Raw genomic sequence first — 6,479 nt, 5'->3', positions numbered from 1 at the left:
TCTTTTTCGGCAAGTAGCACGCTACTCAGGAACTCGTACAGTGTTAGTGGTGAATTAGTATAGTGAAATATGGAACTAATTTAAGAGGTGGACATGTTAGTCTGTTATTTGGATTGAAAATGATAGTGAGGGGATGGAAGAATTTAGGATTTTGTGTTTGTTTGTTTTGTATGTTGGATAAATAGAAATATATAAGCATAAGTGCAATGAGTACGCATCCAGTCTCTTCACCTCACGACCCTCCCCCCAAAAATTTAATGGATGTGTTTTTCATTTTATATAGCCTGGGTGTGCTTGTCAGTTCTCCCAATCTTGCACTTGTTTGTCCGTTCCATGGTCTCTCGGACGTTAAGTGATGCTGTGGGTGAAGCCAGAGTATGAATCACGGACCAGTGACCCCATATAAATGTGAGGTCTTGTGTCTGGCACAGATCAGTGCTCCACATCTAGTGTATGTAGCATGAATTAAATATGTTCTATGCAGCTAAGCACTGGTATATTGTATTTGAGTCTATGTTATGCACCTTCGGCCAGGGCCCTGCTTTTTCTTAGCCTGGTTATGCAGCATGGCTGAGAGCCCACATCTTTGTTTGCCTGGTTCTGCAGAATGGGCAGTGGCCCTTTTTTGTGAGCTTAGTTATTTACCTTATGGTAAAAGAAGTTATATGTATAATTGCAAAAAAACTAACCTTAACAAATGCCACTGTAGCCATCAATTAGACCCCCAAAATATACATCCTAGTTAATACTAGGCAAAAATCATATTTTCCTAGATAGGATGTAATATGAAAAATCTACACAAAAAGGTGCTGGGTCAGATAAGAATATAGCGTCTCCTTAAGAAATCGGGAAACTAACTTGCATCTATTTTCTCTTTATTTCCAGCCCATGTTAAATACGGAAAACAAAAGAATAACCGTTTTTCCGCTGTGCGTTTATCAGATAAATCAGATAAGTAACTATGTCCTTCTAACCATATATAACATCATCATCCTATCATATACCTGATAGACGAGGATTCTTTGGTTAAATATATCTTTCTTCTCTCATTGTATTCTTTACAGGACGAGAGGCAGAAGAAACTCTGGCGCGAAGAAACAGTTACACAAGCAGGTACCTCTGGCAAGGGAACATGGATGTGGACAGGAACCTGGAAGAAGAGATCAACGACCTGTAAGAGGCAGACCCGCGTAAAGGAGCCGTAACATGTCAGAGACGTCCAATCAAGGTACCACGAATTCCCGAATGCGGGACAACAGGACTCGAGCAGGTAAGTAGAAAACACAAAGGGAGTGCGGGAAATGCTAGGCAGATCTGTAACTGAATGCGAACCACGTTCTTGTCACAAACCAACCAATTTATCCACACTTGACCCTACCCAGCTCCCTGTCTGCAATAGGAGCGGGCTTGACTGACAATGGCCGCACCCTGATCTCCTTGAGCCTTGTTATGTCTAATGCTGGGTGTTTAGGGCCTTATTTTTTGTGAATCAGCTTTTGTGTCGTAGATTATAGCCATCTTCAATATTACCTGTTTTAGATGCTGAAAGGATGTAGAATGGATCCTTGTTTAACAAATTTGAAATGCTTTGGGAGTTATGGAACAGATAGATCACTGGTCTCCTGGAAAGCTATCAATCTGCCCTGATAGTATTTCCAGAGGCATATTTGTTTGAATGAGTGGTGAAGGGGATTGGTGCCTCAGTCATGCAACTGTAAAGGGACAACATTGAATCAGTCATCTGTTGAATGCCAAACTTCTCACTTCCTCAAGCTGGAAAAGAACACACAGGATATCTCTCTCCTGTCTCTGAATGTCTTAGACGTCTATTTCAGACCTGCACCATCACTTGGCCATGTGAAAGCCACTGCAACTGTGGCTGTGCATTGAGATTCAGTCTTACAAAAATGTTTGAACCCTTGCAGCGATATTACCTTTCTCATGCTACCGTGGCAAAAAAGTATGTCCATGTGCTAATATATAGTGAACCCCTAGTTTTTCCAAGTTTTTCTCAGCCAGTAAGACTAAGCAACTTACAGCCTGAAAAAAGAAATAGCAACAGGTGACCTGACATTATATATCCATTGTCCTTGGTCTGGAGAACAGAGTTGTGCCCAGTTCCTAATAATCATGAGTCCATTAAGTTATGTGGTGAGTGCCCCATTCCGCATGGCGGTGAACAGTGCCATGGGGCAAATTTGCCTTGCTTTGCTATTACTAGGCTTGGCCTCATGGCTCTGTTTGCACTTGTCAACTAGTATTGGGGGATTCTGTTGCCCAAGCAGAACCACACCCAGCCACAACTGGCACAATTTCCACTCTGATTGATTTAGGACTATGAAAATACATGAATATACATACAGTGTTAAAATATATGTTTGCATATGTGGTCCTGGATCATATTATTGTACACAGACTCCTTCACACTTAACTAACAGCCGTCTGCAAAAGAGCAATGGGGGAGGGGTTGTAACTCATTGAGAATTTGTGCTACAAATGACATGCAAATCTGGCACATAACCTTGAGTTGGGATTTAATTTCAGCTCTCCCAATAATTAGATCAGTTCCTAGCATTTGGTTGTAAGCTCCTATTTGGATTTCTGGTCAGTATGGTATTTCTTTAGACTGTTTTCCAAATAAGAATACTGTAAGTAGAGTTCAGGCTCAACATGGCTGCCTCCATGATGGTTTTGTAAATGAAATCTGGTATTGATTGCTTTCTGTTTGCAGAGGAAGTGTGACAGCGTCTGGTGAACAGCAGCAGTTTCTTCACTTGGACAGGTGAGTCATCTTTACCTCCTGCCTACCTCTTCTTCGATGCCTTGCTCTCACCATACCTCTTTGACCAAGTAACCTTAATGTTAAACTTATGAACCCTTGTAAGCATATCTCATCGGGCACACTATATGAAATAAATAGATTGGAATATTTTAAAGGCAGCCCCGTCCTATTAAAAACCTAAAATAGTGGTGTTAACATGATACTGATGTATGTTAATTTCTTTTTCCTCCAGACTCTTTGAAGTCTATGTGCACGGATAAAGGCTGGCCATCACTGGAAAACAGAACTATGAGAAGGAAGCTGGCTATAAAGATTTGCAATACTGGAAGAGGACTAAAGAAAACTCTGAATCTAAAAACAAAAATTGAAGTTGCTGGCTTTCATTAAGCCGTTTTGTTCTTTTTGTATTATTCTGGCATTTTTCCCCTCTTGAACAGTGTCCTGGACTTTCTCTATGTTCTCTTGTTCAGTATCCTGGCTCCTATGAGGCCACAGGTGTGTTTTAGATCAATAAAATTACATCTTAACACATCCCCTTTGATGCTTTTTCATTTAATTATTACTTTTTTCAGTCTTTTGCCACTGGTCACCACATTAAACAGCTTCAGCTAATGCTCTGTACCTCAAAGTAAGGCAAGTCCCAGTGAGTCAGGAATATGGGAGTAGCTGCCCAAGTTGTTAATCTTATCTGAATGCAAAATATAACATTGTTGAAGCCACAACTTTTGTATGCATATGGTCTTGCTACAGCACAAAGCTAGCCAGAAGGAATCTTTCGAAGATTTATTTTGTACAGTGAACCCATCTCACAGTAGAGTTAAAAAAATAATCTTTCCAGAGTAGGAGAATATTGATGTTATAATTGGGACCAGATTTATGGAAGTATTGTTTTTGGTTTGCTTAAGCTTTATAATGCGGACTTGACACAATCTTTTCAGGATTTATAAACCAGAGCAAATTGGTATTTGTTACAACACTCATCCACATGGGAAAAGTTTTCAGGTTTTTCTAGGCATAGTATTTTTTGTACTGCAAGGGGGCCCTTCCAGTAAAAAATCTAAGCTAGACACCTCTGCACCATAGTGCAAAAGCATGTGCATGGTGCTCGACTGCCTAATGGTGCAGTGGTGTAAGGGAGAGGGGTAGACATGGCACTTTCCTGCTCTCTCCCTGTGATGCAACGCAGCACATTTGGGTGTTGTGCTGCGTTAAGTGACACTATTGTAAATCTAGGCCTTACTTTAGAACTCATGGCATTGCAAATAATTCATGGTATTGTATAAAGAGGGCATATTGCATCCAAGAGGCCTGTTTTTGACAGGAAGGTTCATTGAGGAGGTGATCCTCTAAATATTTCCCTACCACCAAATCCATATTCCTAAACTAATAGTGGGACCCTGCAAGGGAATACTGGCAGTCGGCTAATGTACTTGTAACATGGAATTTTTAAGGTGTAATCCAGCCCGTAACGATTTATTAGTGATCCACAGCACGCTAAGTTATTCATTAAATCACCTGGGAGCTATCTACACTTGGCCTGCCGTTGGTATAAAAACCTGCAAGAGTTTTTCATAGCCATCTTGAAGCCCTTATGTAGTCCTTGTCTAGTAATCCACGCTCATTCTGTAGTTGTCCCAATATAACCCTAAATAATCTATGCTCATTTTTGAGTTATCATTAAATTATCCTGGAGTAATCCACACTCTTCCTGAAATTATCATGGGGGTCATTCCAGAGTAATCCACTTCCATCCTAAAGCAGTAATAGGATCATCCAGGAATAATCCACAATCATCCTTAAATTGTCTGGAGCCCATCCTGGAGTAATTCACACTCATCCTAAAGTTGTCAATTAGTATTCGTGGAGTTGTAAAAGGTAATCACTCCCTGCCAGTGGAAGTCATCAGAACACCATCCTAGAATTGTTTTTGTGATTACAGTAAGAGAGTCATCAGAACACCATCCTAGAATAGTTTTTGTGATTACAGTAAGAGTCATCCCATATACATTTTTTCCCCTGTGGGCAGACTTCAGGATGGTTTGGGATGACGTCCCCAGATAATTGCAGGAGAAGTCATCCAATGACTTCAGAATCACTCCAGGATGATCTTCCTTTTTGACCAGGGCACTGGTGTGTCCTTGGAAGTGCGTCAGGTGAGACGTCTGCTCCATGCATCATATGGAGAAATAGGAAGATTCCGTTATTTATTTCATCTTGCTGCATAGATTAATCTAATAATAACCGTAATGTGATAGTAAACGAATAACATGACATGTTCAGCTACACTGCACTCAAATTAAGGGTCTAATTATGAGTTTGGCAGTCCATAGGACCGCCAAACTTGCTGTGGCGGTCGGGTACTGCCACACCAGTGTTCCAACTGCCGTAGGGCAATGCAACTGCCAGGGATTCACATCCCCGGTAGTGGCGTGGCGGTCTGAGGGCTGCAATATGCTGGTGATGCCGCTGCAGCACCGCCCAGCATATTACGGGTTTCCTCACTGCCAAAGATTTCATAAAGGTGAGCCCGCCATGATACTTGTGGCAGTGAGGAAACTGGATCCTGTTCCCTCATGGCCTGAGGATGCATACAGGGGGGCACATGGTGTGCCGCCTTGTCTGCATGCACCCCCTTTCCTGCACGGCATGGACTACACCGTCCATGCTGTGCAGGAACGGGCTTTGAGTTCCCATTACGGTGCCTTTTCAGTAGACACTGCAGTGGTAACGCCAAAGGACTGCCCACCGGACTACAAGAAAACTCGTAATCTGGCGGGTGGGTGGCGCTGAGATTTAACAGTGAGGGAGCGGGGCAGTAGTGTGCTGCCTCGCTCCCACACCACCAAACTCATAATCAGGCCCTTAGTGTACAGAAATGTCACAGCTATACCTTGTTTAGTCTATTGGTCGGCTGTACTAAGCCTAGTCGCAAAAAATGGATGTAAATTGTATCCTGAGCATTTATTATTAGTCTTGTTGATGTTATGAGACCTAGGGCCAGATGTAGGTAATTCATATTTACCGACTCTTAAATACCGAATTTTACCGATTCGGTATTTAAGAGTCGGTAAATATGAAGGGGGGAGATGTAGGTATTACAGAATCTGTAAATACCGAATCTTTAAGATTCGGTATTTACCGATTCTGTAAATACCGAATCGGTATTGCCCATTGATTCCTATGGGCCTTGAAGCCCATAGGAATCAATGGGCAATACCGAATCTGTAATTACAGAATCGGTAAATACCGATTTTAGCAAGGGTGCAGGGGGTGTCACTTTGACACCCTCTAGCACCCCAAAGACGGGCATGTTTGCCATGTGGCACACAGACATGCCCTAAGGGAATGTCTGTCTGTCACATGGCTAGGTGTGCATGCACACATGTGCATGCACACCTGGAATCGGTATTTTACCACCCAATTGGATTGGGTGGTAAAATACCGATTCTGTAAGGCCTTAGGGACTCTGAAGAGTCCCACCTACATCTGGAAGGTACCGAATCGGTAAAAATACCGATTCGGTATTTTACAGATTCTGTAAATTTACCGATTCGGTAAATTTACAGAATCTGTCAAATCTGGCCCCCTACATCTCAAGATGCCAAATACCGGTCGGAAACGGCCGAATTCGGCCGTTTCCGACCGGTATTTGCCACCTACATCGGGCCCTAAGTTCTAATCGCCACATTTCTAGTCA

At 42.3% G+C, this 6,479-nt stretch overlaps 1 long non-coding RNA gene across 1 annotated transcript; it reads left to right on the top strand.

Annotated features, from left to right (window-relative positions):
- Positions 1 to 703: 703 nt before the first annotated feature.
- On the top strand, positions 704 to 3,264 carry LOC144785139 (uncharacterized). Its single transcript, XR_013601776.1, has 3 exons — positions 704 to 1,270; positions 2,732 to 2,782; positions 3,015 to 3,264. It is a non-coding gene; the product is annotated as an uncharacterized LOC144785139 (long non-coding RNA).
- Positions 3,265 to 6,479: the final 3,215 nt, after the last annotated feature.

The sequence above is a fragment of the Lissotriton helveticus genome, chromosome 10 (genome assembly GCF_964261635.1).
Source record: "Lissotriton helveticus chromosome 10, aLisHel1.1, whole genome shotgun sequence".
Lineage (NCBI taxonomy): Eukaryota > Metazoa > Chordata > Amphibia > Caudata > Salamandridae > Lissotriton > Lissotriton helveticus.
Note: the sequence above shows the minus strand (reverse complement) of the source record. Positions and strands in the feature narration are given on the sequence as shown.